At 36.7% G+C, this 16756-nt stretch overlaps 1 protein-coding gene and 1 pseudogene across 1 annotated transcript in view; one reads left to right on the top strand and one right to left on the bottom strand.

Annotated features, from left to right (window-relative positions):
- The window catches only part of CYYR1 (cysteine and tyrosine rich 1), a 97284-nt gene that overhangs the window by 14964 nt on the left and 65564 nt on the right, over window positions 1-16756 (bottom strand).
- On the top strand, window positions 1440-1558 carry LOC112476952 (annotated as a pseudogene).

The raw sequence follows: 16756 nt of genomic DNA on the forward strand, positions 1-16756 counted from the left end.
ACCTTGCTCTATGCATCTCTTCCATTTGACTGTTTCTGAGTTGTAGCCTTTATAATAGACTGATGACCTAGTAAGTACAGTGTTTTCTTGAGTCTTGAGAACTGCTCTAGAAATTAATCAAACCTAAAGGAAGAGGTTGTGGGCATCCTTGACTTTGTAGCCAAGTTGGATGGAAGTGTAGCTAATTTGAGGACATGATACTTATGACCTGTATCTGGAGTGAGAGAAATCTTATGGGACTGATTCCTTAAACCTTTGGAGTCTGACATTAACTTCGGGCAGTTAGTGTCAGAATTGAATTGGATTGTAGGACACCTAGTTGATATGAGAATTGGTTGGTGTCAGGAAGTAAAACACCTCACAGACTTCCTTTTCTGTTCTCCGAAAATCTCTGTAGATGAATATAAGTATCAGTGTGTATTGATTAGCTCCATGGGTGGTATTGATCACTTGCTGCTAATGAAAAAATTTTGAACAAAAGTATGGATTGAAAATTTGTAACAAAAGGAGACTTTTTATTCAAAATATTAAATGTATTCATAGTGGCTCTAATGATACTAGGAAACTGGTTTATAACACTTAGAGAGAATATATTTCATTCCATAAATAGTTTTTGATAAGTAAAAAAAAAGATTCCGATAATGTTGCAATTGTTACAATAATATTTACAACACAGTTTTAAGCTCGGCACTGCTATACAATATACAATATATCAACATGGTTTTACTATTAAATAATGTTTAAGGTAAATAGTAGATATGAAAAGAATACTTCTTTTCTGACATGACCAATTTACAAAAGCACTTTATAAAACAGTATAATACAAAGGACTTATAAATATCCTATGCTATAATTTAATAACCTTAGTCTCAAGAAAATAGAAAAAAAGAGTACAGAGATATATGATGCCCATATAAGATGTAAACAAAATCATAGAATATTTCCATTAGGAGAAATTTTTTACGTGGACTGAGTTTTTAAGAAGTCCACAAATGAAAGTTAAAATTTGTAAATGTTTTCAAGAAAAAATGACCACAATTTCAAAAGAATAAACTTAAAATGAGTTCATTTTCTATTGTAATGAAAAATAAAAGTGAAGGAAAAGCATTCTAATCTTTTTACTAAAAAGAGAACATTGCATAATCCTATTTATTTTTTAATAATTCATGTGTGATGAATGAAAGCAATGAAAAAAAATTTCATTCCAAGCTATAGGGGTGAAAGTAAAATGCACACATGAGAAAAATAAAAGTTGGAAGATTTTTTTTCAGATTATTCCATTTTCTCAATAATTTGTTCTTTTGGCTACTGCATTAAAATACTGTAAAGCAATATTTTCTTGTTCTTAAGTTTTTAGAACCAATCTTTTATTCTAAACTTATTGGCAATTTTAAGGTATATAATTTAGTAATTTAACTTGCTTACTTTAAAAATGATGGGTCTACGTCCATGCCATACTGAATGTACCCGATCCCATCTGATCTCGAAAGCTAAGCAGGGTCGGGCCTGATTAGTACTGGGATGGGAGACCATGTAGGAATATCAATTGCTGTAGGCATTAAAAAAAATAATATATTTTTTTTCTTTCTGTTGCTTTAATAAATCATTCAAGAATGGCAAGAATATAAAAATAAACCCAAGAGAGTACAGTTTTCAGTATTAAGGATATGTGGTTCTATAACTTCTATTGATAACAGTAGGACTCCAGGACTGTCTTTGTCTCTGTGTCTGTTTGTCTCTGTTTCCATCTCTCTCTCTCTCTTCTTCTTCTTCTCTCTCTCTCTCTCTCTCTCTCTCTTCTATCTATATCTATTTCTGTACCCATATGTCTGTGTCTATGTATCTATATTTAGCTACATATACATCTATATCAAATAAGACAATTATAATTTCAAGTATTAGTAAATTATTACTAAATATTATTACAATTTCATGTGTAAAGTGTTAATGGAGGGTAGAAACACCAATCCATATGATTTTTCCATTAAGTCTATGTTACTTGCAAAAAACATCCTGTAAATTTCAGATATGCCAAAGATGTTTATTTTGCCCTTTTTTTTTTTTTTTTATGCTAGTCCTTGTCTCTAACAACACTTCTTAACAAATCCTTTTTCTTAGGGCTTTATAGGTAACTTCTCTGTTATCCTCAGAATAATAAAATTAGAAACTAATGTTTCTCTAAATGAATAAATTTACCTTATTTACTGACTCTTGCCCTGTGGTAGAGGCAGGTGTCTACCTCAATATCTGTCCTCTACATTTTCCTTCATAAAAAGAACTCTCAATGGTTAATTGGGTACATGGCTACCTGAAATAAATATTGTATCTTCTAGATATTCCTAAATCCCCTCTCTCTCTCTCTCTCTCTCTCTCTCTCTGTATCTCTCTCTCTCTCTCTCTCTCACCCCCTCCCCCACACACAATAAAGTAGGGTCCTTTATATATCCTTTATATAGAGGATAAAGTTCTAGAAAATAGTTGTAAGTAAAATATATTTTGTGAAATCACTCAAAAAACTTTAATGGCTGAAATGGGCTTTCCTCCCCTTCTTCGTCTTCTCTCCCACTTTCTGAAATATGAGAGTAATGGCTGAGCTCTAGCCCCCACATTGGACTGTGAAGACAGTCTGCCTAGGGATCTGATAGGTGTGAGTTTGATGGAGTGTATGTCCCTGATAGCTATATGGAGATGTTATATCAGCCCTGAGTTGTCCAACTCTGGATTTCATGAGAGAGAAATAAACTATTAAACTTTTTTTCATTAAAACCTCTGTTATTTTAGTTTACGTGTGTGTGTTTGTGTGAGATATGCCACGTGACCTTACCTAACACAATTACTTTGCCAAGATTAGCACACAGAGTAAACAAAAAGAAATATTTAAGGTGGAAACAGCAGTTTTAAGGAGCGTATAGGTATTCTGAAAAAAGCATGAGACTCCATGTACCCAATTAACCAGCAAGGGTTCTTTTATGAAGGCAAATGTAGAGGACAGATACTGAGGTGGACAAGTGTATCTACCACAGTGGAAGAGTCAGTAAGTCAACTTCTATTAAGTTGAGATCATTCATCTTCCATCTGAAGTCATTAAATTTTTATGGTTCAGTGAGAGACCTTCAAGAAAACTCTACATTGCCTAGACTTCTCAGAAGTATATAAGATGAAAATAAAAAATGGTCTTGAAGGTGTCGTGAACAGTAGGCTGACCTGCACATAACACTTCATCGCTGGAGTTCAATAGCAAATGATTTGATTGATTAAGAAAGCAAGAATAATTCAAGGCAAAAAGTACCTTTTGAGAATTGGTTGGTTTGCACTTATCTTCGCTGATCAAATTTTCTGAACAATTGCCTATTTTCTACATTAGATTTATAAAGTGAGTTCAATGCAGTTCAAATACATGTAATAAAATAAGAGTAATAATAATAATAGCAATTAAATGTTGTTTTGCAGTTTACTCCCTCTTTCTTCTCTTCCTCCCTCTCTTCCTCTCTCTCTCTCTTTGTGTGTATGTGTGTATGTATAGATACACATATATATGTGTATGTATGTATATGTGTATTGTATAGATCCTTACTTGATATTTATATTTTATTTAAGAAAACAGGAATCTGAGTGATTACTTGATATGTTCTGTGTACCATGTGGATTCCAAATGTCACTATTCTGTTAGCTGCCCATATAACCCGACATAACACAGTATAAAATACTGTCAAAGTCCAAATGCGGTCATTCATAGTTACGAAAGTTCCTAAAACCTTTTTGTGCAGTATACATAAATGTGATCAATTTCATTGTTTATTTAACAGCAATATTTAGAAATGTAGTATTGACCCAGACTTAAATCAGCTTATAGGCATGGCCTAGAAGCGTTTGATTTTTTTGTCTTTATTATGCCTGTAATTCTAAACAGCTGCCACTAGATAGCAATATTCATGAAATACAGTATATATTGCACATCTATCATGTACTAAACACTATTCTGGGTGACAAGATACAAAGTTGAGTGATACATGGTACCTCTAAGGATTTTAGAGCCATTCATGGGATAGTAAGAAAAGACTGATTGTGAAGATCAATTATCTCCAGGCATAGAAGAGTAAGACAATAAAACAAAGAATTTGATCATATTCAACAAAAGAGAACCACTTCTTTTTTAAAACAACAACATGAATGTAATAGAGTATTAATGATTTCTTAATATTTCTTAGTTGCGTATACAGTTTTTTGACCCAGAGGATGCTTTTGTTGAATAGAATCAACCCACTTATTTTACAGGTAAGAAAACCAACTTTGTGAGAGGCCAAAATAAAGATCTTCCTGATAAAGAATAGAGCTCAGCAGTCCTAATGTCCACCCCAGAGCTGCTGATACTGCCGCGGACTGCCTTGTTCTTGTTCTCTCATCTTCCCGGCATATGTTTATGGAGTCTCTTCACTCTGCCGGATACTCTATGAAGCATCAGGCATCTGAAAATGAGCAAAGTCTTGTCGGGAAGCAGAGAAACAGAGGAGAGAAAGGATTCCTGGAACGTTTGGGAAATTGAAGCTCTGAGACCTGAGGGCTGATTGAACTGGGGACAACTAAGTGACAGGCAGGAGTGTAGAATGTCTTCCATGTAGGTGACAGCCCTGGCTGCATAGTATGCAGTTCGTAAAAATGTGCTGAAATGAAGACTAGATGAGACATGCGGTCATAAGCTAAATTTAAATAGAAACAGCCTCTGCACAGAGGTTTCCCTGCCTTCTGCCTTCCAAACCTAAAAATTTCCCAATTACTTCTAGATATAATTCTCTCATTTCTAAGGCTTTGGCACAGTTCAGTCTTATGAAGTAACCTTTGCTGAAACTTTGCACAGAGTTAATTACCCTGATTTATGAAGATTGCTTTAGACAGGACTTTCTTCTTTTTTCTTTCTGTACCTTTTTATCATATGTTGAGTAGAAAAAAAAATCACAAAGCAGTTTTTTGTAACAGTGACATAGAATTTCTATTGAAAGTCTATTTGTTGAGATTTGAATCCTGAGAACATATCAGACTTCAGAGATTGAATTTGATTATGAAAATGCAGCGCCCTCGGCATAATCCGATTTCCTTCCCATTGACTCCAGCGTGGAGAGTTTCAAATAAGTATGGAGGCTCACACAGTTGTTGACCTGGCAGAATAGCAGCTACCCTTCAGGCTTAGACATTTAAAAATTTAATAAAGTTCCTATAGGACTGCGGTGGATGTTGCAGCATGTAGCCTTTTCTGATCTAACTGCTGAAGCAGGTAACAGACCACGATGGCATAATGGACCCCTGGCAGTGAGCCCACACGCTGCCTAAGCCAGTGTTTCCTCCTGCAGCCCTTCCAATTGCTAGACTGGACGTTACGAACTGGCCTGCCCACCCAAACAACTGTGATCCTCTTCCTGGACCTTGGCAAGTCCCCATCCTCTGCTGAGACAAGCCTGTCACTGATCACCATCTGCTGGGGAGATCTCCTCTTTTAGGCCTGCCAGTGATTTGCTCGATTCTGACATTTATTGTCTGCATACAATTCTCACGAGCTTGTGGCTTCCCAGACCCAAATGCTGCTGCCTGATCACACCCTTCCAGAGGTCTTGCTCACACCCTCACCTGTGCCCGCCTGATGTTATTGATCGGAACTGTCAGATTTTGATTTCTAGTAGGACGTGGCCTCATGCTCATTTTAGTGATTTTCTTTTCAATTAGTGTTGACATTCAATATTATTTTGTATTAGTTTCAGGTGTATAGCACAGTGGCGAGACATTTATATAATTTAGGAAGTGATTCTCCCCACACCACAGCCCCTGTTAGTCTAGTACCCACCTGGCACTGTGCATAGTTATTATGATACTAGTGACAGCTTAAAGTCATCTACGAGCAACGTCCTCATTATAGTACCACTGCCGTTCTCTCTCACTGTAGATGGCTGCCTCTCCCTAGCTCCAAACAGTTTCTGAGTTTTCTGTCTTATATTTATCCATGAGAGAAAAACCGATTTCAGCCATGTCTCATTCCAGAAGGTACAATCCCAGTGAAGGAATGTCATTGGCCCAGTTAGATTGAGGACCCACCTTTAGCTCAATCCACTGAGCCAAGACCAGGAATATGGCAATTGGCCCAGCTTAGGTCAGTGCTTGTCTCCAGGCCTGACTATGTGACCAAGGGGGAAAGGCATGAAGGGTATGCAGGTGGGTGACTCAAGAGCAGCAGGGGATTTGCAAACACAATACAGACGTTCATATACACTACAATTTTGTATAGTTGGCGTTATTAGGATTCCAGATCCAAGTCTGAGTTTATAGATATGAGCTAGGATTATAAAGAATAAAGGACGGATAGAGACAAATGACTCCAAATCTCAGATCTCTGTTCTTCACCTAAATATATAAGTGGTACCACAAAATCAGGTAACTTCAGGCAAATTTGCAGGTGTGGGGCTCTGAGGATTTCTAGTGGCCATCTGCTCTAGCAGATCTTATTTCAAAAATAAAATCACTTATTTCAAAAATAAAATCTTATTTCAAATCACTTATTTCAAATCACTTATTTTAAAAATAAAATCACTTATTTCAAAAATAAGATCTTATTTCAAAAATAAAATCACTTGATTGCAAGGTTGGAGAGAATCATACATTTTTTTGACATCTTCTCTAGGCTAGATATGATGTTGAAGATTCAAGGAAGACAGATATACATGCACGTAATTATAACATATGACCTTAAGTGCAAATGGGAGAAGCAGAGACCAGGTTCTATGAGAGCAGAGGACAGCGCCTAATCGAAATGTATTAGCATGTGTGCAGGCATGTGTGTGTGTGTGTGTGTGTGTGTGTGTGTGTGTGTGTGTGTGTGTGTGAGTATAGATTGGGTGTGTGTGAGTAGAAAGAAGGTATGTGCGAGTGTGTATGAGTAAAAGAGGGTGTGAGAGTATAGATTGGGTGTGTGTGAGTAGAGAGAAGGTATGTGTGAGTGTGTATGAGTAAAAGAGGGTGTGAGAGTATATGTGTATTTGGGGATACTTGAAGATGGCTTCCTGAGTCGGTAACCCCTTCTGAATCTTAAAGAAAGATTAAAATTTAATCAAAGAGAATCGAGGGGATTAGAGCAGAAGCACATTTCAGATCAAAAGAACAACATATTAATTCCACAGGAATGTGATATATCATGATGTGTTTAAGGGACCAGGAAATGTTGCTAGAATAGAAAATAAAGAGGTGAGCTGGAGAAAAAGAAGGGGCTTGGGGGGCTGATCTGTAAAGAAGTTGGCCGTTTTATTAAAGGATATCGAAAACAAGTGACAAACTGTAAGCATGGGTCAGTCTAAGAGTAAGGTGGAGAATGTCCCCAGGCAGCCCTATTAAAAAGCCATTGTAATTATTTGGGAAAACATGGTGAAAGGCAACCTGACTGTGGCAGTGGGGCAGGGAGAAAGGCGGAGGAGGGAGTTCAAGTAGTAGAACATAAAAGGTGAAGTCAGTGGTGCCTTAAGGTCATCAAGTTCGAACATGGATTATTATAACTCTATGCTATGCCCAGTCACTCAGAGCTTTTGGACACTTCCAGAACTTAAAAGCCATTAAATCTGGAGGCAGCTTATTCCACTACGGGACAATGCCCTGTAAGTGCATGACACTTCAGTATGATTTAGCTCCCCAGATCTCCAGTCTCTACCAAAGAAGAGGCCTCTGCAGAGAGAAAGTGCTGATCTTTTATAGGAATGACATAGAGAGGGCAGAAGATAAACTTCGCGTTCTGTTGTTGCTCATTGGTCTGATTTCAACTGAGTATGTTTTATTTACAAAATGAATATGTCTATCAAAAGCATTATGTACTCTGTAATATTATATTACATAAACTTTTAGCATGATGAGCATGCATAGATAGGAGGTTTGCTTTATTTGTATAATCAATGAACTCTTAATTGTCCTTCTCTGAAACTAATGTCCCTGAATCTCTGTAAAACATAAATTAAAAATAATAGTCCTTGAGATATTCTTAGGTTGCTTCATGCAGTCTGATCTTCTGATCCCGGTCGTTGTGTAGTTGAAATCTAACTGGATCAGAGAATGCCCGCAGTCCCTTCCAGCTCCTCAGTACCACAACTAATTAGCAGAAATTCCACTCTAATAATACAGCTGCTGCAGGTCAAGAAAGGAAAGCAAAGTAGAAGTGGAAATCTCAGCCTAATGAAGATATAAAAAAAGATTAGAAGAGTTTTAAATTTCGGTGTGATAATTAATTACAGTCCAACAAGAACAAAGTTCTCTGAATATTGGCTAATTGTAATTTAAGCTATATTCATTCCCACAAATCTCTCCCCCAACATCACCTCCAATTCTGAGGAGGAAAGAGATATCTTGTTCAATAATTCTTATCTCATTTATTATGAATTTAAGCAACAATGTCAAGTCTGTGGAGATATAATAATCATCCAGGTATTTTGAGCTAGGTAATTATAACTGCATATACTCATTCGTATCATCTAGCCAGCTCTTAATTAATTACGTCTACTTTGGAAATTATAGATTTGTTTCAAAGATCTTGGCAAATATGGCTATACTGTGATACAATAGTTGGTTTGGAAGATATCTTATGTGATTTTTTAAGAGCATAAATGATTTGAAAACCAGATTGATTTTGTGCATTTTTAGGAGCAGCTATTATAATGTGCTCTGAAATTCTAATAGGCCACTCTTACTGCCATGTAAGTTACAGGGAGGAAATGATGCTGGATTTGAACCATTAGAGTGGTATCACACCAGTTTCGTCTCTTTTGTATGTCTCAGAAGTCAGTCGCACTTCATCCTGTTCCATCAATTAGGACAGGCAAAGAGCAGGAGGACTGGATCGAGAAATGACCATTCTCTTATTGGGAAGAAAAAAAAATTAGCTAATACAAGCTGTGTGGCCTGGCAGAATAAGGCAAACTGCAGTTATTCAAGTAATTATTGCCGGTGTAGACAGGCAGAATAGCAAATTACGACATGGGTCATCACTATAGATTAAAGATGATTCTGATCAAAGTTATGCAGATTGGGCAAAGAGAGGCAGATTCAACAAGGAGAACACAACAGCAGGAGATTAGGGGGATAATAATCTTTAATTTCACAGATTCGTCTAAGGCAGGTGAGTGCTGGCAGCAGGATTGCGGCAGAGATAGTGAGTGCCATGTGCTCCTCTTATTTCCCAGCTTCCCGTGCATCTTGGAGGGGAGGGGCTATGCGACTAATTCTTCCCAACAGAATATTAAAAGAAGTGATGCATCATTTCCTATCAAGATGAGCTAGGACTCAATATTTTTTCCTCACCTCCTTTTACGATATTAGCCTATCTGTGAGACTGAAACCAAAGGATTCCGAGATGGTGACCTTACGATATGGAAAGAGATCGAGTCACTGAGTCACAGCCTGAGAGACAGCCACACAGCTGAGCTGCTTATGTGATCAAGAAATAAAATGGTGTTGGGGTAAGCCACTGAGATTTTAGGGTTTACCTGTTTCTGCAGAATAGCCTAACTATCCTAGGCCTGGGTGTCATGATTCAGAGCACGGGATGTGGATTTAGCATGACAAAGTTTAAATCCAATTTCCACCACTGATGAGCTCTGTGACTTGACCTCTCTGAGCTTCAGTTTTGGGGGCAAGAATCTTGTTACCAGAATGAGACTTCATAAAGGGTTTCAACTCAGGAAACAAAATGAAAGTCCAGCGGTGGTCCCTGGAAATACTACATTCCAAGACAGAGGTAACTTCCAAGGAATCGTGTGTGCCCATTAGGCTCTCAGAGTTGTATAGCTGAATGGGGCCCATAGTACACCTGATTTGGTATATAATATAAGAGCCAATCCCATTTTGCCTCAGAGTGAAGGCTGTGATCCTCAACTCCGATTTCATATTAGATTCAAATTAAATCAGTCTCTCTCTCTCTCTCTCTCTCTCTCTCTCTCTCTCTCTCTCTCTCTCTCTCTTTGATTTTCTCTCTCTCTCTCTCTCTCTCTCACACACACACACACACACACACACTCACACACACGTATATTTGGGGGTGCTTGATTTGAGTTAGCCTGGCCCCTAACTCAAATCAATTAAATCAGAATCTCTGGGGATGAGACCCACACTTGCGAAGTTACTCTGGCGGTGCTAATACAGAGCTGATAGAGAGCTAGAATTGGGAATCAGTGAGTTACAGTAACAAAGGGGTCTTAAGAGGTTTCTGTTTCAGTTGAAACTGGTTCAGGAGGTGAAGGATGGAGCCTAAAGGAAAGAAACACCAGGTGGACTCAGATATGTGGAACCAGAAAAAGAGGAGGCTTTAGCGGCAATTTCTCAACAAAAAGGAGACAGTAATTTAAGTCAAAACATTTCCATTTGTAGAGGGAAAATGAAAGAAATATCATTATAAATTTTGCTATTATTTTATTTTCAGTCTTCAGTCTATTTCATATTCTTTGTCTACTAAATGAAAAATATGGGAAGAAATTACAGGTGTGTAAAATGAACAGTCAACATAGAAAAATATTTCTGATTGGTACTATATAAAACTAGTAAAACATTTTGTATTACAGAAATATAGAAACTGCAAAGTTGCTTGCAAGTTCATAGGTAGCCATTAGAAAACATGTTTGACTCCAAGAAAATAGGCTGATCAGTTTTTCCCAAATGGGGAGAAAACTCAGTCCAGCAACCTAGAATTGCCAGATTGATTTAGACCCGTTATTTATCTCACGTCCTGTTCAATTGCCGACCTAAGCAGCATTCAGCAAGGAAGATCCGTTTCCTAGCAGATGTAATCTTAATGGAAAAGTATACCTTAATTTCCTTTAGTCATTTATAACGGTTACTCATATTTCTCCTAACCATTTTTGAACTCCTAATGTCCAGTGGGATGGCAAACTTGAAAATATCTGCTGGTAATGAAAGGTATTTATTGGACAGTAATATATTAATTACTTGGTTTTGATGATATAGAAAGGTTACTAGAGTATTCAATTCAGTTACACTAAGGTGCACTAGTGCCAAAGATTTTTTTTTTTCCTTACTTGAAATCAAAGTCAACAGTCTTAATAAATTTGGTCCTTAAAATACTCACACATTAGCTAAGATTTAATTTGCAAATGAGCCCTTTTTCACCAATGTACCCTCGTAAGGAAATCCAAATCATAAAAATTCCAGGGAACATCACCAGTACCTAAAACTTATTTTATGAAAACGGTTGAGATTATGTCAATAAATCTACCAGTTCAGGACTTTAAAGATTGTTTAATCAATCTTCTATCACTCAAGTTGGAGAACAAAATAAACCCTTTAACAAGAATTCAGATTTTATTCTATTAAAAAAGTCATTTTAAAAAAGCAAATCAGCTAGCAAGAGTGTTATGAGAAATATGCCTAAAAGAAAAATGATCATAGAGCCTCTTGGCTCTATTCCATAAATCTTGACCTCTTTTTCCCCTTCTGCTACTAGTGGATAGTTTGCTTCTTATATTAGTCCCTAAGGAAAGTTCTAACGCCGCATGGGGCTAAGAAGTATAATTTGGTCTTTTACTATTTTAAGTTCAAGTTATTAAAATGCCGTGGACTCAGTGAAGTGTGGCTCATGTCATATAACCAACCCTAGAAGGAATTATATGTAATGCCTCTGACAACGCTATCATGATAATGTAAAACTAATAATTGCTTTTTAGGGGATAAATCAATTTAAGACCAAGGACCCTAAATGATATGTTTTAAAATGCTTAAGAAACACATTCTTTTCTACACTGAAAGATAAGAAGATGTCAGTAGAATAACAAATAGATTACAAGAGGCAAGAATGGAGAGAGGGACACCAATTAGAAGTTTGCAAGAGGTGAGAAAAGGCATTGGCAAGTGGTGTGGGTTGAATGATGGTCTCCAAAAAGATATATCTATGTCCTATTTCCCAGAACCTGTGAATGTTCTCTTATTTGCAGAGTCCTCACAGATGTAATTAAATTAAGGATCTTGAGATCAAGATATCACCTTGGTTTATCTGGATGGATTCTAAATCCAATGATAAGTATCCTTATAAAAGACACACAGGAAAGATTTGACAGACAGAAGAGAAGAAGGCAATGTGGCCCAGAAGCAGAGAGTTAAGCACGAGCCAGGGAATGTCAGCAGCTACCGGAAACTGGAAGAGAGGCAAGGAAAGATTCTCCCCTTGAGTCTCCAGGGTGAGGATGACCTTGTCGATACCTTGATTTTGAACTTCTGGCCTCCAGAATCACAAGAACAAATTTCTGTTGGTTTAAGCTACAGTTTTTGGTAATTTGTATGGCGTCCACAGGAAATTAATACAGCAAGCTAAGAGAAAGACTGTGGAAGAGGGAGAGGACACAGTGCATTTAGGATACTGCAGAAGTCCAGAAGAGCAAGATCTAAGGGCATTCATGAGTGAGGCCGGAAATGAGGTAGACAGATAAGCAGAAGGTTATATCAGTGAAAATCTGCTGGTCTGAATGCATGCAATATCAGTGAGCAGATCAGAATGGCTGAAAAGAAGAAGAATATTCTTAAACAATGGGAAGGAAAATTCAAAAGGGAGGAAATATGAACAGAATGCAGTATTTTCTTGCTGGAGGAAAGGTCTATGGCAGGGAGGGGGAAAGGGCTAGGTCTGGAGAATTTACACCCCAGTCAAACACAGGGTAGCGCCTTAGTCTGCTGGAGCTGCCATAACAAATGTCACAGACTGGGTGACTTAACAGACATTTATTTTTCTGAACATTTATATTCTGGAGTCAGGGAAGATCAAGGTGCTGGCAAAATTGGTTCTTGGTGAGAGCCCCTTTTCTGTCTTGCAGATGGCCACCTTTTCACTATATCCTCTCATGGTAGAGAGGGAAAGCTCTGGTGTCTCTTCCTCCTCTTGGAAGGACACTAATCCTATCATGGGAGCTCTACCCTCATGACTTCACCTAAACCTAATCACTACTCAAAGGCCTCACCTCCCAACACCCTTACATTGGAAGTTAGGGCTTCCATATATGCATTTTGCGGGGAACACAATAATTCAGTCCATAACAGGCAAGGGATGTGGTCCATGTAGGATAAAGAGACAGTAGGGGAGCTGTTCTAGGTCCTGACAGACAGCAGAGGCAATGGGGTTGCAATGGGAAGACTGCTGAGTCTGTGTGTGTAATGGATGATGGAAGGTAGGAGGTGGTGCAGGAAAAAAAAGACAGTGGTCACATGAATTACATGCTAGCAAGGCCACCAAGCCATCAGGGAAGAAGCTCTAAGCCCTTGGGGCTGCTGTCAGAGGGCCCAGCAGAGGGCAGGAAGCCAGTTAAGTGTCCCGAGCTGAGCAGGAACTTTCCTATGCCTTCCTCTTCTCTCTTCCTGACCACAGCTCTCACTCTGCTGGGGCTGCACTGGGAGGAAGGGATCTGCTGAGTGAGAAATGGGTAGAAAAGGAGAGCAATCGGACCCACCTCTCTCCCTGAAGACCCACCTCAGCTAGAAGATGGGGAGAAGCCCGGCTTGAGGTCTAAAATGTTTACTGACATCTCAGATTAGGCATTTAAAATCTCCAAATAAGAGTGTTTTGAGACAGAAGAGTTATGGACTGAGTGCGCTGAAAAACCACAGATGGGCCAAATTTTCAGCCATTGGAGAGAAAAATCTTCCTATAAAAAAGTAGTGAGATACAGTTGTGTTTTGCTTATCTGTGAAGCATCATGCTTGTTCTATGTACTGTTTAGACATTCAACGAAAAGGAAGGTCATTTTCTCTAAGAATTCCAGTAATTGACATATTTCCTCAGAACACAATCAATAAGGTGGCAAAGGACCATACTGAATAGAGGCTTCCTCAATTCCCTAGTTCTAAATATAGGAAAAATAAATCATGTAGTGATTATTAAATAATGTTTTTCTCTAATTTTATCATGTCTTATAATTCTTAGAGAAAGTTTTACACCGAACTTTCAAGAGCACCACATACAGATTCCATTTGCTTTCCCCAGCCAAGAGAGTTTCTAACAAGAGAAATAGAAAAGACCTAGGTTTGGAGCTGGAATTGAAAAAGTGTTTTCACTCTGTTCACACAGACTCTCTCTTTCCCCTTGGTTCACCACTTCATCTTTTGGTCTTATTTTCTTCATCTGTACAGTAGAGATAATGGGTCCCAATTTTATTTGCTATCTTGAAGAAAGATTCTCATAGTTAGACTGAATTAAAATCTGACCAGTAATGCCCACTTATCTACCACTCTGAAATGTTGTAAGAATTAATGGTTTTCTGCAAAATGTACTGAAGATGAAGAGAACACCATGATGAATAATTAAAAGTTCCAACAAATAAGTATATTTTAATGAATGTGGAGAAAACATATGGCAAAGGACCTTGGCTTGTGTGCCCTTGGACCTCAATGGCTTAGGGTAGAAAGGAATATGTGCAATATTTGAGTAGAAAAATAAAAGCAATAACAGACCCATACAATCCAAGACCATAAATACATAAACAGTGAAATATTCTTCGCATTCTAAAAAAACTAGCCAAATCTTAAAAATAAACTACTGATTTATGCACTAAGGCTGTAATGAAATCAAATGATATGCCTTGGAAATTTAGGATAGTCTATACAAGAAGGCAAAGAACTAAAGACAGGGCTGTTCAAATGGCAAAGAAATCAAGGATACTTCCTTCTCCAATTTAGAACACAGCATGGACAGAGTTCACTGGCTATATGTAAATTTGATAACTTCTTTTTTGTCTTTCAAAAAGAGATCAAATGGGGATATGAATGTTGCTTGCTTTGGAGGTAGTCAGGGAGCAGATAAAAATGCATAGCAAGTTTGACAGGAAGAGTAAGTTACATTTATAGAGCAATAAGAGGAGAATAAGTTATTTATGAATTTAAACATTTTCGAAGAAAGTTGAAGTCACTGTGTTCTTCCTGTACAGTAATTATTTCAGACTGTAAACCCTCCAGCATATAGAAAATAAATTATTTTGATCCTTACAATTTATCTTGGTCTTTGCACCTACGAGGATGAGATATTATAGTGTCTGTCTTTTCTTTTAGAGGGACCTGATTTTTGATATTCCTGAAACAGGTGTCATAAGTCTATTTATATTTAACTCCAAATATATTTTCCTTTTTGTATTGATTGCCTCTGCGCTATAATACACTAGAAAGCTATAGCTAATGTTAAAGCTAAGATGAGAAATTTTATTTAAATTCTCTTATCTTAAATACCATCTGTGAAACAGGTGGTGCTCTGCTTCTGTAGATGCATATTTTTGATGATGAAATTTTTTTCTTTTTATTCCTTATTCATATGTGCTATATTGTTTTTGCCCAAATGTTTATATTTTGCTCTATAGATATGTTCAGAATGTATTTACTGTAGTCAAAAGTGTCTATTTTATACTTGATTCCAGAGGTAGGTGGGTCAAGGAAAATAAAAGTGAATGGAACTCATAATGGGTTTAACGTTCTTTTTTCCACAAGATTCAATTTTAGAGATGCACTGGATTTTACCAAAAAATCAGTCTCTATGATATTAAGTCTAATTGCAGTGGAGTAATTTTATTGCCATGAAAAACACTTGTAGTTACTGTTATAATGGATAGAATATATATTGGAAATCTCATTTATTTAGGTTACTTGTGAGATAATTTCGAGTCTTTTCTTGAGAGGTGGGACATAATTTCAAATATTTAAGTCCTTCTTTCCTTAACCATTTATTTCATTCTTTAAAAAAGGAAAAAGTAATTTGAGGTATATGATCAAAATTGAATCAAATTATATTTTACAAGTACATTATTGAGCATTACATTTTGATTAAAAATTTAAATGTTATTTAAAAAATCCTAAATAAATAATTAAAAGCCCACAGTCTAATTTAAGAAATAAATTATAGATTGAAAATTTTCTTTTTAACTCCTCTCTCCAAGACCCTAGAACTTTCTGGTTTATATCAAATACATCTACATTTCTTCTAAATTCTTCCTTTTTCCAAACTCAGCATCTTATCATATTTCCGTTCATTTTTATATCCTTTGCAGTATCTATCTGCCTGAAATCCTGTTGCCTGGAGACCAATCTTGAAGAACAGCCATTGTCATGACCTTTTGGAGATTTAAGATGTCTAATGAGGAGCTGACAGAAATCATCAGCTTGTTTTAAGTAAGTAATATTTTTTTAAAGTCACAATAAAACACATATCTAGATATTATCTATTCAGGTTATCAAAACACCTAAAGTATAGAATGTAAAGGAGAAAAAAATACCTTTGGAAAAATGTGAATTTTACAAATCCATGAAAAAAGGAAGTGTCACAAAAAAAAATCTCTGTATTTTTTTTTAAAAAAATAAGAGAAATTTTCAGGTCTTCCCACACATCGTTTATTTATTCTAATTTTATAAACCTTTCTGAAAGCTCTGCTATCTGTATTTTTAGCTCTGTCGTGTATGTCTATTAACATTCCAGTTAGCCCAAAAGGATTTTGAAGCAGCAAATTCAATGAAATGGCATAAGAACAACTGTTAAAGTCAACAATAAATGAGAGAAAACACAGCTATAAAAACTTCGTATCACAAAAGAAAAAATCAACAAAATGAAAAGGCAACCTATGAATCAGAGAAAATATTTGCAAATCATATATGTAATAGGGAGTTAACATCTAAAATATATACTCATGCAACTCAACAGCAAAAGAAAACCAAATAATCCAATTAAAAAATGGGCAAAAATCCTGAATAGACATTTTTTCAAATA

Source organism: Pteropus alecto, unplaced genomic scaffold (genome assembly GCF_000325575.1).
Source record: "Pteropus alecto unplaced genomic scaffold, ASM32557v1 scaffold81, whole genome shotgun sequence".
NCBI lineage: Eukaryota > Metazoa > Chordata > Mammalia > Chiroptera > Pteropodidae > Pteropus > Pteropus alecto.